At 44.6% G+C, this 16,351-nt stretch overlaps 1 protein-coding gene across 2 annotated transcripts in view; it reads right to left on the bottom strand.

Moving 5' to 3' along the window:
* The window catches only part of SLC37A2 (solute carrier family 37 member 2), a 1,507,897-nt gene that overhangs the window by 1,101,177 nt on the left and 390,369 nt on the right, over positions 1 to 16,351 (bottom strand). The gene's annotated exons all lie outside the window — the stretch shown is intronic.

The raw sequence follows: 16,351 nt of genomic DNA, 5'->3' as shown, positions 1-16,351 counted from the left end.
AAGGACACTTGTCACGGACAGGAAGCTGCAAAGACACAGAAGACCAGACGTGCTAACGACTGAAAAGCAAAACAAGCATTTGCAATGCAAACGGTCTCACGTTTGCTTAAGCTCAAGCAATTAGCATTGTAAACTCCTAACCAGACTTTTCTTGCCACATAAATTGAAAATGAAAATAAAACAGTTTCACATAACTAACTGGACTTTTCTTGCCATATGAACTGAAAAGTAAAAGTTTCACGTAAGCGCGCTGACGGCCGCAATCAGTGCAAAGCAGACACACAAACGGAAATAACAGTTCACTCATAGTGAAATCTAATCGGCAAAAGTGCAATTATCTACGTAACCGGCAAAAGTGCAATTAACTATGTAACAGGGTTGATGTCCTGCAAAGCGCTCGACTTCTGCCAAGTGAGATCGCGCTGCAAAAAAAGAGAAAGTAGTCCACAAACCAGACAGAAAACAGCAAGCCTCGTATGTTTTTAGTACTTGGTCGCTGTGCTTGAGGAGGGCTAACCACTGGAAAAGGCATGCATAACGTATGCATGCCTTCCACTAATGAAAGCAAGCAGATTTTAAAAGGCAAGCCCACGAACCAATGAAAGACACTGACATGACATTGGCGTGGTTTGAAGCCCAAAGAGAGATAACATTGAACGGAGCACTTTGCACTCGCCCGTAAAAAAAAAAAAAAAAGTGTGTGATGTCTAAGCCAACTAATGGGAATAGGTGGGCTCTCAGCCCTTTTTTTTTTTTTTTTTTAACAAGAGTTTCGGAAGAAACAGCGCATACACTGTTGCATGCCAGATCTGAAAATAGAAGCAGCATTTTATTTAATCAATAGACATTAATGGTGCATGTTTTAAATGAGCTGACAAAGGTCCTGTCCGGTCCTGTCTGTTTTAAAATCTTTTATCATTTAATACGGTACATGTCATTTACAGTAGGTGAAAGTGTCTATTGGGTTTTCTGAAAGAAACCATAAAAGAATATCACACAAAAATATGTTACGCATTCTATAATGATAAAACAATAAGCAACTCAATAAAGGGAAGAGGGTTACAAAACATCGTAACAGTGTAGTCATACTTTTCCTTAGCCACATCATGAACCATAAAAAGCTGGAAATATTACGAGAGATTGCTAGCGAGTTCAATTGTTGTAAAAACAGTAAGACAGGATGACATCAATTAAAATTATTTTTACAGAAAATATGTAGAACAAATGTTTGAGATAATGCATAAAAAATGCAAAATAACAAAATAGGTAAAGTGCCTTGATGAGAGAATCAATCGCAGGGACCCTTTGTGAATACCTTAGACCAATCGTTCGTACCAGGAAAGGTGATCAAACAATAGAAAATGTCTAATTTAAAATGTGCCAACATATACCTATGCTGGTGATTCTGTACGGAAGTAGGGTACGGTTGTAAACCATCCTTATTAAAGGACGGCTGGTGTTTAATGACACTGGGTTTCGCCAGTTCTCAGGGTAACCTTTGGTTTTCAAGAAAAGACAAACAATGTTTTTCCAGGTCACTCACTAATACTGTGCAACACACAGCGGCAGACACCGCAAATCTCAAGGGGAGGGTTGGGGAGAGGGGAACAGAGTGGGAAGGGGACAGAGGGGGAAAATAAATAAAAATTACTTACCTCACTGCCGTCTCAGTCTCCTGCTGCCTTACGCTCCTCTTCCTTCCATGTGGTGTCCCAACATTAGCTGGGACACCAACACAGGCTCCTCAGCAATCCTGGTGCTGCTTACATGCCAAACATAGCATGTAAGCAGCGTCAGGATTGGTCTGAGCTGCAGTCACTGCCGCTCAGACACAAGCCTGGGGTCTGTGCTATTTCTCCAGTCCAGCTGTGTATGCAGCGGGGCTGGAGAAACCTAAATGCACATGTGTGTTTGGCTGCTCTCAGCCGGCCAAACACACATGTGCACTTAATGCACTATCGTCTCCCCCCACTCTACCTACCGTGGCCCAGCCCCACCTGTGGTACTGAAAATTCTGGACCCGTGTTATAAACGTCGTCTTATCACAACGATTTTGATATCAGCAGACCGGGAATGATTAGAATAGTATGCACAAGCATTGTATTCATATTCGGGTAACAAAATCACCCGAATATCAGAGTTTCCGTCCTGAACCCACGTGTTCCATTTAAACGACAGCCATTTTATGATTGCCCTCACATAGGCCAATGTCTAATGCTGAAAACGAGTCTGAAGGACACGTACATCTTTGCTGACTCCTCTGTGACCTGGGCAAGCTGACTCCACTGCCTGAAGCCAAACCTGTTCGGCCAGTTTCTTTCCCAGTGGCCGAATGAGATTAGTATCAAGGCACAACACATCATAAACCTTTCATCACACACAAACCATGCCTAATCTTACACACACCTGTCCCTGTTTCTTTCTTTATGACTTGCTTTACAAGGAGGAGGTGCCCGTTTATATTGGGGGTCCGTCGATATCTGATGAAAGTACTAAGCCTTGCCAGGTAATTGATTGAGGGCTGGACAAACTGGAATATGGGCTTGTCGTCATAAACCTGCTATTTCTTTGTAGTGAAAATATGTGAATGGTCAACTGTAAAATAAGGAATGTTTGCCCAAAGCATAATATTTTGTATAAAAGAGAAGGTTAGCTTTGCAAAGGGAGCAGTCTCCTGAGAATATACACCGTGTTGTACTTCTAGGATACCTGTTACTGGCTGCAGCCAATAAACAAGATCTTTGACTTCACCAAGAAGACTCTGTTTCTGTAGTCTGAAACAGGAAGGACTCGAAGTCTTAGGGTGTGTTCCCTGGCACCGCTGGGTTCTGAAAAACCCAGTACTTCAGTTGGCGCCCAACGTGGGGCGATTTCAGCGGTACCGGTCCAAGCCAGAGGTTCGTGAGGAGCTTCGTGTGAAAATTCTGGAGGAAGGCCGCCACTTCATCGACCCCTGTATGTCGACGTGGTCCGAAAGTCTTTGCTGCGAGGTTCCCCGCTTCCCGACGGCTATGAAGGACTGCTGCCCTGACTATCGCCCTGTTTTGGACCCTTGATGATTTGGTAGAGCGAAACGATAAACGAGTCTTATGGTGACGTCATCGATACCTCAGTTAAGTATAAGTGGAGCGTCTCCCAGTCCTTAGTTTGGTATCCCCTTGGGATTTTTGATTTGGAACTTGCAAGTACCAAAGCCGAGGGATTTGTGTATTCACGAGACTATCGTATTCGATAATACTTTGAAGTTTGAAGCTAGACTAGAGAGCGAAGATGCCTGGTCTTAGCAGATATGGAAATTTGTTTTGTCTTGGTTATAATAGGGATTCCCGATTGGAGGACTCGTGTCCGGTTCCTCCGATTGGAACTCCAACCTATGAACTATATGTGAAACATGGCATAGGCCCCCTCACATATAATGAAGTATGGATCCGATACACCAGGAAAGATGGAGTTTTAAAATGGCCCCAATATGGTAGTTTTGACACAGAGATTCTGAATATCTGGAGGTTAAACTTTTTAAGAAGAAAGCCCGGCCGGCGATGTTTGACTCTTTCCGCCTATGGCGTAAGGAAGCCAAACAGAAGGAAATTAAATTAGCAAAGGGAAATAAGAGGGAAGAGGGTATCTCGATAATGCAAGCTGCTATGCAGTTTAAAGATGATGAAGAAGAACAGATGAATGAGCAGTTGCACAGGCAACGTAAATTGGTGACCGATAAATGTTATCCAGTTCTTCCGCTTCTTCAGCAAGATGCAGCAAAAGAACTTGAGAAAGATCCTTTAATGTCGCACTTGTTGAGTTCGCCACCCCCTTATGCGCAGAATTCTACAGCACCTCTGCAACCTTTAGCTGTGCAACCTCCGGTTATTGTGCCTCAGGTTCTTCCACAGCCGCCAGCTCCTTTTCAGTTGGCTCCTACTACTATGGCGCAGCCCCTTCAAGGGACGCCGACTTCGCTACCTGCTCCATCTGTACCTCCTACGACTTTATGTACTACATCAACTGCCTCTTCTGGTGTTCTTCCTGATACTGCCTCTGCGTCTGCTTCTGCGTCTGCCTTGCCTCCCTCTGTTTTTCCTCCTGTTCTTTCATCAACTTCTCCTTCTGTCCGACAGAGAATGACAGATACTGTTGCCAGCCTTATATTTCCTCTCTTTGGGTCGTCTGGTGTGACCCCAGATTCGGAGCGTAAGCAGTCGCGTAGTCAACTGCCTAATTCTCAAGAGAGAGAAATGTTTGACCGTATGGCACGTAAATGGGTTGTTTACCCTTTAAGATACGATGTAGAGTCTGTTATGGATGTCTTCCGTCAATGGGGAGCACCAAAACAAAGATACGTTTTTGAGAAAATGTGTGCTTTCCTTTGTGAGGAATTGGAAGATAATGATTTGGAAACAAATCCGCCTGATTTGTGCCGTGTACGGTTTGAGTTTGCAAAGGGCACGATTGTGGGTCCCGATGTTGAGACAGCAGTTGCGACGTTGTTGTCCTTTAGGAATAAGGATCCTTCTCAGTCATTGTTCAAACATGACTCTTCTGTTAAAAAAAAGGTGCGACAGTACCCAATGAGAGAAGTCCCTCCGGTATGGAAGGACACCGTTGAGGCTGATGTTGCTAATCAAATTGATGCTGTCCCAGCTCATTTTCAGCGTGTTTGGGTACATGTTCCGTGGAAGCGAGCTGAAGTTTTAGCCCTTAAGCAGACTTTGCCTGATCCTCGTAAAAACCCTGCAAGGTATTATAAGGAATTATCACAGACTGCAGACTCATGCATTATGAATTTAGCTGACAGACATGTTATTTAGGAATGTTGTTCCACAGCCTTTGTGGGGATTGATTCGCCATACAGATCATGCGCAAGAGTTAGGTGACTCATGGGCTAATATTAGTGCTGCAAATGATAGACAAGTTGGTGGTGCCAAGCCTGAGCCTTTGGTAGCAGAACTGCCTGCTAGGATTATTACTTACATGAAGACTTTAATGCCTGCGATGCGTGTGAATTGGGATAAACTATCTGCGTGTAAGCAGAAGAAAGATGAAACAGTGTCTGATTTCTTCACCAGGTTTGAGGAAACGTTTATCGACCACAGTGGTCAAGATATGAGTACAGAAGGTGGTCAACGGTTGTTCGTTGACAAGTTTGTGCACAATTTGCTTGCCGAGCTGTGTAAGAAATTGAAGGATTCAGAGAGTTCTTGGGCCGTTTCCTCTTCAGCACAAATATTGGCTACTGCACAGTACTACGAAAATAGGGATAAAGATGAGAAGGATAGAGCAGACAAGAAAACTAAAGAATTAAAGACGAAGGTTCTTTTACAACAGGCGTATCCGCCACGTGGTGGTCAGAGTAACTATCAGCAACCTTAACAGTTCCAGAGAAACTCGCAAAGGTTCGAGTTTTCTCAACCACGTGTTCCTGTAGGTCCCAATCAGTGTTCATATTGTAAAGAAGAGGGTCATTTCAAGTATAGTTGTCCTATTTTGTTACAGCGTACGAATGGTGCTTCTGGCGCAAGAGGTCGAGGTGTTCAACAAGCTCCTAGAGGTAGAGGACGTGGAAGTTTTCCCCAGAACACGCGTTCCTTTCTGTCTCAAAACTCAATGAATAGTTTTGACCAGCAACATAACGCCTCTGGTAGGACGGCTCAGTACTATGCTGACGACTACTATGGAGAAGATGAGAACTTGGAAGGTAATAATTGCTAGGACAGCCATAGACGAAGAGAGGGAGTTTTTTTTAGTTCCAGTGGATCAGAATGGACCTTATGTTAAGGTAATTACCTCAGGTGTGTCGGAGCCTTTTCTGTTGGATACTGGTGCTACAAAGAGTTCTATTATGCACTCAAAACTCCCTGGTGCACCTTTGTCTGGCGAGATGAATGTTTCAGTAGGTTTTTCTGGCGCCCCGGTTAGGAACCCGATTTCTAGTCCTATGTCCCTTTCTGTTGGACCTTGTGAATTGGAAGCACCCCTTATTCTGACGACAGGTTGTGGTGAAAACTTGTTAGGATTGGATTTGTTGAAAAGATTGTATGCGACATTATATTGTTCTCCTTCAGGAGTACAACTTACACTGGGTAGGAAAGTGGTCTCTCCAATGTATTTGTCAAAGGATAAACTTCCGACCGAATTGTCGTTTCTTCCTGATATCATTTGGGCTACTGGTCCTAATGATGTGGGTCTGTTGGAAATACCGCCTTATGTTGTGACATTGAAAGCCAATGTTAAATTACCACGCATTCAACAATACAAGATCTCTAGTGAAGGTGAAAAGTCGTTGCTAGCGATCATTTATGATTTAATTGAAAAAGATGTAATTGAAGAGACAAGAGGCTACGTTTGTAATAGTCCTGTTCTGCCTGTTTTGAAACGTACTGACCCCTCTAAGCCACCTGTTTACAGGCTCGTGATTGATCTTAGAGAGGTAAATAAAATAGTTGTGCCACAGTTTCCAGTTGTTCCTGATATCACTGCCATATTGACTATGATTCCAGCTTCCGCCACCTGGTTCTCGGTGATTGACTTAAAGAATGCTTTCTTCAGCATCCCGATTGCACAGGAGAGCAGGGATATTTTTGGATTCAGTTTAGGAGGCCGAAGTTTCCGCTTTAAACGCGCTCCACAAGGCTACAGTGAAAGTCCTTCAATATATAGTCAGGCTTTAAAAACACAGCTTGATGCAATTGTTTTACCTGACGGCGCTACCCTTATTCAGTACATTGATGATTTGCTAGTCGCTACAGATACTGAAGAGATTTGTAAAGAAGCCACCTTGTTGTTGTTGCGTCATTTGTCTGATTTACATCACAAAGTGTCCCTTTCAAAACTGCAATATTGTCGACAAGAAGTGACCTACTTAGGTCATCTCTTATCGAAGGAGGGAAGGAAACTGCCCTCAGAAAGAATTCAGGCAATTGCAAAATTGAGTGTGCCAAGGACACAGAGAGAAGTACGTGCTTTCTTGGGCATTACATCATACTGCAGACAATGGATACCAAATTTTTCTTTGCTGGACAAACCTTTGGTAGCATTGACCTATAAAGATACACCAAACCCCGTTCCGTGGTCTGAAGATTGTCAGAAAAGTTTTTCCGAATTTCGTAATGCATTGTGTTCGGCTCCTGTGTTGGGTACCCCCGACTACAGTAAGCCCTTTACACTGTATGTCCATGAGAAAGAGGGTTGTGCATTGTCAGTGCTGACACAGTCTTTTGGAGACAAGCAGCGCCCATGCGCATATTTTTTGTCGACTTTGGATCCGGTAGCTAAAGCATTGCCGAGTTGCTTGAGAGCCACAGCGGCAGCAGCTGTTTCTATTCGACAGTCTGCTGGGTTAGTGATGAATAATATGTTGATTGTGATGGTTCCACATGCAGTGGACACGTTGTTAAACAGGACCAAGACACAGCATTTAACTAGTGCTCGATTGTCAGGTTACGAGTTGACACTGTTAGCGAGTCATGTGCACATAAAGAGGTGCAATACGTTGAATCCAGCCACGTTATTGCCGATTTCAGTAGAGACAGATGATGTTGAACAACATGATTGTTTTCTTAGGACAGAAGAAGAAACGAAAGGGAGAGTAGATCTTAAAGATACTCCTCTTGTAAAGTGTGATGGTACCTTATGGGTGGATGGTTCATGCTTCAAGCTTCCGAATGGTGATACGACTGCAGCATATGCTGTCACAACTTTGTATACGATTGTTGAAGCTGCACGTATTCCACATAATTCAGCTCAAGCAGCAGAGCTGATTGCACTTACGAGAGCGTGTGCATTATCAAAAGGAATGAAAGTGACCATATATACCGACAGCCAGTATGCGTTTGGTGTGGCCCATAGTTTTGGACGATTGTGGAAAGAACGTGGGTTCCTGACTTCGCATGGAACTAAAATTCAGCATGGTCAGTTGGTGAATGAGCTTCTTGAGTCACTGACCTTGCCATTACAAGTTGTGATTGTGAAATGCAGTGCACACAAGAAGGTTACTGATGATGTCGGTCGTGGCAATGCATTTGCTGACGAAATTGCAAAAGAAACAGCAAAAGATGTGATGAATCGAATGTATGTTGCAGGCCCCGCAAGATGGGTTGGTGACGTTGGAATATGTGAAGATACGATAGAGGGTGTGAAGTCTATTCAAGCTGAAGCTTCAGAGAAAGAGTTCAGTTTGTGGAAAGAAAGTACGGGTAAATTGGATGAAAATGGTTGTTGGGTTGACTTGTCAGAACATCAGCGATGGTTGTTACCCGATGCGTATGTGCTTGCAGTGGTGACAATGGCTCATGGAATGGCCCATATCAGTGTGAAAGGGATTTGTAAGTTGTTGGCTCCAGTATGGCAAAATGCTGGAATTCCTAAATGGGCAGAGAATGTGGTCAAGAATTGCATGGTGTGTCTGAAATACAATCCTGGTAGGGGAACCCCAACTCCAGCTGGTCATTTTGCACCTCCAACGTATCCGTTCGAGGTTTTGCAGCTAGATTTCATCCACATGGAAAGGTGCAACAATCTGAAATACGTACTCGTTGTTTGTGCTTTTTCAAGATGGGTAGAAGCATATCCCTTAAAAGACAACACTGCCTTATCCACAGCTAAAGCCCTTGTCAAATAATTCTTCCCTAGGTTTGGAATGCAGAGAATGGTCTGGAGTGATAATGGGAGAGAATTTGTGGGTCGAGTGAAGTTGGCAAAGATACAAGCGAGCTCTGGTCTTAAATGGCCTGACGCTCTGCCTCTAGCACTCCTATCAACAAGAATGACTGTGCATTCGCGAGTGGGACTTAGTCCCTATGAAATTGTGTTTGGCCGCCCGGCCAACATATGGGGAGTGCCAAGACCAACAAAATTCAGTGAGATCGAACACCCTGTACTGCTTGAGTATTTGTATGAATTGACGGCTAAATTGCGTGTTCTACACCAACAGGTTCACGATACTCTGCCTCAGGTCTCTAAAGCTCCAGGACATCTTATCGATCCTGGATCATGGGTGCTGGTCAAGAACTTCCAGCGGACAAAGAATGACCAGCCCCGTTGGACCGGCCCCTACCTTGTCCTTCTCTCAACAAGATCAGCTGTTCGAGTGGAAGGGAAAAAGAACTGGATCCACAGCGTACACTGCAAGAAGGTCCCTTTTCCTCTACCGTACGACCGGTGGGTCCAGGAGGGGATCGCTGACTCTGAAACTGAGACTGTGCCTCGGTTTTTGCCATTTAGCGATGCACGTGTAAAAGGAACAATTTCTGAACAAGAAAGTGACAATAATTTGCAAGAAGCTGTGCCACCGTCAATTCGATTGAACACTACAGAGCCTGAACTCTTGTTCCAGAACCAGACAGTACCTAGAAAAAGCCGTTATAATTTGAGACCAAGAACTAAGGACAAATAATTGTTTTCCCGTTCCTTTGCTATTTTTTTTAAAGTGCGGCTCTCTCATCTGAGAAACTTTCTTATTTTTGTTTTTTTCTTTTCGAACCGCCATCCGGGTTCAGCTGTAGGGTCGTGGTTGCCCAAGTCTTTGGAGTGCAGCTGAAGACGTTAGGTCGACAGTTCTGGTCGGTCTAAGGGAGTTGCCCTGGACTGACAGAAGCATTCCCTAGCATAGAACACCCTACCACCACGAGCAGCAATTAGAGAGGATGGAGTTTTTCAAGAATGAGAGACCTGCCAGACAGATGGACTTTAAAGCCAGAATGGGTATAATGACAAAGAAACGATTTTTGATATTATGTATTTTCATGTTGCTTAGTGTAATGATGTTTTTAATAGGATATGTTTTATTCTCTTTTCAAGTGACATCTGCACCCATTACTCAGCCCATACCTCCTTCTACTGTTTCCTCGCATTCTTTTCACCCCCTGCCTGAACACGAGTCTGCCAGAAGATTAGAGTTTGTCAACAATTCATTCATTCAGCTTCTACACCAACACCAATTAGTAGTGAACACAACTAACTGTTGGGTGTGTGGTCTTATGCCCCATACTACTGATAAAGGTATCCCTTATCTGGTCCTGCCTTTCAGCCATAATGGTTCTGTATGGGCATATAGAACGGTGTTCATATACGCGTATGAAGCCAACCCCCTACGTTCTGTGAAAGATAATCCTAAGAATAGTGCTCTAGCTAAGGGTATAGTAGATATGATTAGGGAAGATATTTCCTATGAGACTATCCCGAGAGATGAGACACTAGCATATATTGGATGGAACGTACCAGGATATGGAGTTACTCTGAGTGGGAACCAGCGAGCAAAGAGATCCTCCCCGATTTGGATTGTACCCCATCAGGGTCACCTATGTCTGCAAGGTAATGGCAAGAATCCCAGAGCTCAGTTAGGGAAAAGTATCTGCACTGAAACATATGTTTTTGCGTCTCAGACTTCTCCTTCGTTCTTAGCAGCTAAGGGTACCTATTTCATCTGCCATAATAGAGCCTATACATGGTTGCCTCCTGACTTCTCAGGCACATGTTTTGTTTTGTTCCTGTTACCTCCCACCTACACGGCCGCGGCAGATTACCATAAAACAAGGATAGTTAGAGGTGTCATAAGTAAAGAAGACACTACAGGACAAGAATTTGGAGATTTCGTAAAGGGTTTTCTGCCGTTTTGGGGTCCTATGGTTAACAGCAGGAACATAAGGCAATTGACAAGGGTGGTTGAATCCACGGTAGTTGAAACCGCCGGTGCCCTTGGTAATTTGACTGCTGAGCTCCAGTCGGATCGCCTTATGACTCTTCAGAACAGGGTCGCATTAGACGTCATACTTGCAGACCGAGGTGGGGTATGTAAAGTGATCCAATCAAGTTGCTGTGTTTTCATCCCAGATAATGTTCCGACAGTCTACCAGGCCATTTCTAAACTGCATAAGATCTCTGAATCTATTCACGTGGATAAAGGAAATTGGTCATTGATGGGGTGGCTCTGGGAGCTGATATCCGCCTGGGGATGGAAGACTCTGATAGTCATTGGGATGATCTTAGCCATTCTTTTCCTGTCCTGTCTGTGTGTACAGTGTGCTCCTGCAATATGTGGCCTCTGTGCTACATCGTGTGTAAGGAAACCTGTATCAAGGGACGAGCTAAGTAATAGGATGATGCTACAGCAACATCTCAACGACTTTATGAATATAGACCTGGACTCAGATTAGCGTGAGTATAGGTTATTGCCTATGTAAGGGCAAAAGGAGGGTCTGTGGTACTGAAAATTCTAGACCCGTGTTATAAACGTCGTCGTATCACAACGATTTTGGTATCAGCGGACCGGGAATGATTAGAATAGTATGCACAAGCATTGTATTCATATTTGGGTAACAAAATCACCCGAATATCAGAATTTCCGTCCTGAACCCACGTGTTCCATTTAAACGACAGCCATTTTATGATTGCCCTCACATAGGCCAATGTCTAATGCTGAAAACGAGTCTGAAGGACACGTACATCTTTGCTGACTCCTCTGTGACCTGGGCAAGCTGACTCCACTGCCTGAAGCCAAACCTGTTCGGCCAGTTTCTTTCCCAGTGGCCGAATGAGATTAGTATCAAGGCACAACACATCATAAACCTTTCATCACACACAAACCATGCCTAATCTTACACACACCTGTCCCTGTTTCTTTCTTTATGACTTGCTTTACAAGGAGGAGGTGCCCGTTTATATTGGGGGTCCGTCGATATCTGATGAAAGTACTAAGCCTTGCCGGGTAATTGATTGAGGGCTGGACAAACTGGAATATGGGCTTGTCATCATAAACCTGCTATTTCTTTGTAGTGAAAATATGTGAATGGTCAACTGTAAAATAAGGAATGTTTGCCCAAAGCATAATATTTTGTATAAAAGAGAAGGTTAGCTTTGCAAAGGGAGCAGTCTCCTGAGAATATACACCGTGTTGTACTTCTAGGATACCTGTTACTGGCTGCAGCCAATAAACAAGATCTTTGACTTCAACAAGAAGACTCTGTGTTTCGAAGTCTTAGGGTGTGTTCCCTGGCACCGCTGGGTTCTGAAAAACCCAGTACTTCACACCCCTCCCCTGTACTGCTGGCTGAGCCAGCAGATCAAAACTAAAACAATAGAAAACTATTGTTTCTTTTTTCATCTCCTAGCTCTTGGGCGTGGGGGGAAGGGGGGCAGTATATTCACAATTCTACACTTTGCCACAGTAAAATTGGCTGGATTTTAATCAAGTTGGTGAAATTTTCAGCTAAAAAGATATTCTCCATTTAATTGAGCAGTATTGTTTTTTGCTTTAGTTGCTTTTATGTATTGCTGAAGCAGTCATAAGGCTGATTCAGAGTACTAATAAAGCCAAAACCGAATCACAAATCTCACACTATGTAACAGTTTAATGTATATTTAACATCAATTTCATGAGAATAAAATGTAAATGATAAAAAAAGAGTGTATATCTACTTAGATCATGCCCGACTCCCCGAATTTTGTCTAAAAGCAAGCTTGGCAACACAAATTTAATCTTTTGGAACATTGCAGGGGCTAGTAAACTCGTTCAAGATCCAAATCTGGAATCCTTTTTGAAAGACTTTTACATCACTTGTTTGCAGGAAACCTGACAAGAAGCCGAAAATCCGCTTGCTGGGTTTTGAGAATTTTTAGTTCAGCTGTAAAAGTAAAATCTAAAGGGCACCCAAAAGGAGGCCTATCAGCTTATATAACAACAAGCAAAGCCTTCAATGTGAGGAGCTTCAACCTGAAACCACCCCACATGTTAGCAGTTATCATCAAAAATTGGTTACTGGGCTGGACATCAATGACTATCAAAATAATAAATATCTTCATTAAAGCCAATGCAGCCCAAAAACACCTCCTAAACATAAACCAAAATGAATTGCTAACCTTAAGAGCCATGCATGGGGATGCCCCCTGGCACATCACAGGTGACTTCAATCTGAACATGGCCAACTATGGCAAATGAAGCATTAGAGCAGGTGCTCGGGATCAGAGTCTAGGTATCTCGCCGCAAGTATCACACTTCAGGAAAATGGATAAATGTTATCATCCTCTTGTACGAGTCTTAGAGGTGTTTGGGCTGAGGGCCCTTAATGGTTGGTTCCCTAATGACTGTCCAATGAACCAGACTCACAAAACAAGGAAATCTGCATCCACCTGGGATTACACATTAGCTTCCATGGCAGTTTTTGAGCACTTTCAGGATTTTTTCCATCGAGGTGAGACGTGAAAATGACCATTGTAGGAAGGTAGCCTCTTTCTAGCCTTGTTACCCCCACTTGCGGCCTGTTTGTGAGTATATGTCAGGGTGTTTTTACTGTCTCACTGGGATCCTGCTAGCCAGGGCCCAGTGCTCATAGTGAAAACCCTATGTTGTCAGTATGTTTGATATGTGTGACTGGGATCCTGCTAGCCAGGACCCCAGTGCTCATAAATTTGTGGCCTATATGTGTTCCCTGTGTGGTGCCTAACTGTATCACTGAGGCTCTGCTAACCAGAACCTCAGTGTTTATGCTCTCTCTTTGCTTTAAAATTGTCACTGCAGGCTAGTGACTAATTTTACAAATTCTCATTGGCACACTGGAACACCCTTATAATTCCCTTGTATATGGTACCTAGGTGCCCAGGGTATTTGGGTTCCAGGAGATCCATATAGGCTGTAGCATTTCTTTTGCCACTCATAGGTAGCTCAGACAATTCTTACACAGGACTGCCATTGCAGCCTGAGTGAAATAATGTCCACATTATTTCACAGCCATTTTCACTGCACACAAGTAACTTTAAGTCACCTATATGTCTAAGTAACTTGGCACCTAACCTTCAAGTGAGGGTTAGTGTGTGGGAACCCTGGCACTAGCCAAGGTGCCCCCACATTGTTCAGGGCAAATTCCTCAGACTGTGTGAGTGCGGGGACACCATTACACGTGTGCACTACATATAGGTCAATACCTATATGTAGCGTCACCATGGTAACTCCAAACATGGCCATGTAACATGTCTAGGATCAAGGAATTGTCACCCCAATACCATTCTGGTGTTAAGGGGACAATTCCATGCATCCCCGGGTCTCTAGCCGAAACCCGGGTACTGCCAAACTGCCTTTCGGGGTCTCCACTGCAGCTGCTGCCAACCCCTCAGACAGGATTCTGCCTGGGCAGCCTGGTCAGCCTGGTCCCAGGAAGGCAGAACAAAAGATTTCCTCAGAGAGGGTGTTACACCCTCTCCCTTTGGAAAGAGGTGTGAAGGGCTGGGGAGGAGTAGCCTCCCCCAGCCTCTGGAAATGATTTGATGGGCACAGATGGTGCCCCTCTCTTCATAAACCAGTCTACAACGGTTCAGGGATCCCCCAGCCCTGCTCTGGCGCGAAACTGGACAAAGGAAAGGGGAGTGACCACTCCCCTGACCAGCACCTACCAGGAGAGGTGCCCAGAGCTCCTCCAGTGTGTCCCAGACCTCTGCCATCTTGGATTCAGAGGTGTTGGGGCACAATGGACAGCTCTGAGTGGCCAGTGCTAGCAGGTGATGTCAGAGACCCCTCCTGATAGGTGCTTACCTCTCTCAGTAGCCAATCCTCCTTTTCTGGCTATTTAGGGTCTCTCCTCTGGGCTATTCCTCAGATAACGAATGCAAGAGCTCACCAGAGTTCCTCTGCACTTCCCTCTTTGACTTCTGCCAAGGATCGACCGCTGACTGCTCCAGGATGCCTGCAAAACCACAACAAAGTAGCAAGACGACTACCAGCAACATTGTAGCGCCTCATCCTGCTGGCTTTCTTGACTGTTTCTTGGTGGTGCATGCTCTGAGGGCTGTCTGCCTTCACCCTACACTGGAAGCCAAAAAGAAATCTGTGGGTCGACGGAATCTTCCCCCTGCAAACGCAGGCACCAAATGTCTGCATCACTGGTCCTCCACAGGACCTGGGTCCAAGTGTCTCCCACAGTCCAGTGGCCCTTCTGTCCAAATTTGGTGGAGGTAAGTCCTTGCCTCTCCACGCCAGACAGCAAACCTGTGTACTGAGTGATTTGCAGCTGCTCCGGCTTCTGTGCACTTTTCAAAGGACTTCCTTTGTGCACAGCCTAGTCTGGGTCCCCAGCACTCCGTCCTGCATTGCCTAACTCGCTGAGTTGGACTCCGACGTCGTGGGACCCTCCTTTGTGACTCTGAGTAGACAGCTGTCCTCAGATCTTCTAAGTGCCTGTTCTGGTACTTCTGTGGGTGCTGCCTGCTTCTGCTGGGGCTCTCTGAGTTGCTGAGCACCCCCTCTGTCTCCTCCTCCAAGGGGCAACATCCTGGTCCTTCCTGGTCCCCAGCAGCACCCAAAAATCTCAACCGCGACTCTTGCAGCTATCAAGGCTTGTTTGCGGTATGTCTACCAGGAAACACTTCTGCAATCTCCAGCACGCCGTGGGACATGTTCCCTCTAAAGGAGAAGTTCCTAGCCCTTTTTGTTGCTGCAGAATCTTCGGCTTCTTCCACCCAGAGGCAGCCCTTTTGCACCTTTATCCAGGGTTTGGTGGGCTCCTGCCCCCTCTGGACACTTGCGTGACTGTTGGACTTGGTCCCCTTCCTTTACAGGTCCTCAGGTCCAGTGTTTTGCTGGTGATTGTGGTTCTTGCAGAATCCCCTATCATGACTATTGTGTCTTTCTGGGGTAGTAGGGTAACTTTACTCCTACTTTTCAGGGTCTTGAGGTAGGGTATCTTGGACACCCTTACTGTTTTCTTACAGTCCCAGCGACCCTCTACAACCTCCCATAGGCCTGGGGTCCATTCGTGATTCGCATTCCACTTGGAGTATATGGTTTGTGTTGCCCCTAGGCCTATGTCTACCTATTGCATCCTATTGTGATTCTACATTGTTTGCACTACTTTTCTTACTGTTTTGGGTTTGTGCACACATAATTTGTGTATATTACTTACCTCCTAAGTGAGGGTATCCTCTGAGATACTTGTGGCATATTGTCACTAAAATAAAGTACCTTTATTTTTAGTACTTCTGTGTCTTGTGTTTTCTTATGATATTGTGCTATATGATATAAGTGGTATGGTAGGAGCTTTGCATATCTCCTAGTTCAGCCTAAGCTGCTTTGCCATAGCTACCTTCTATCAGCCTGAGCTGCTAGAAACACCTCTATTCTACTAATAAGGGATAACTGGACCTGGCACATGGTGTAAGTACCACTCACGGTCACAAAACAAATCATACATCGCACTGCGACTCACAATTAGGAATGCCCTTTCCTAATTGCGACTCTCAAACCCTTTTTGTGATTCGGTAAAGAGATTACTGAATTGCAATATGGGTTTGTGGATTGCAAAAATCTTTTTTCTTGTCACAAATGGCCAGATTCTGTGAATCGGACCATTTGCGACGAGAAACAAGCATTGTA

Source organism: Pleurodeles waltl, chromosome 3_1 (assembly GCF_031143425.1).
Source record: "Pleurodeles waltl isolate 20211129_DDA chromosome 3_1, aPleWal1.hap1.20221129, whole genome shotgun sequence".
NCBI lineage: Eukaryota > Metazoa > Chordata > Amphibia > Caudata > Salamandridae > Pleurodeles > Pleurodeles waltl.
Note: the sequence above shows the minus strand (reverse complement) of the source record. Positions and strands in the feature narration are given on the sequence as shown.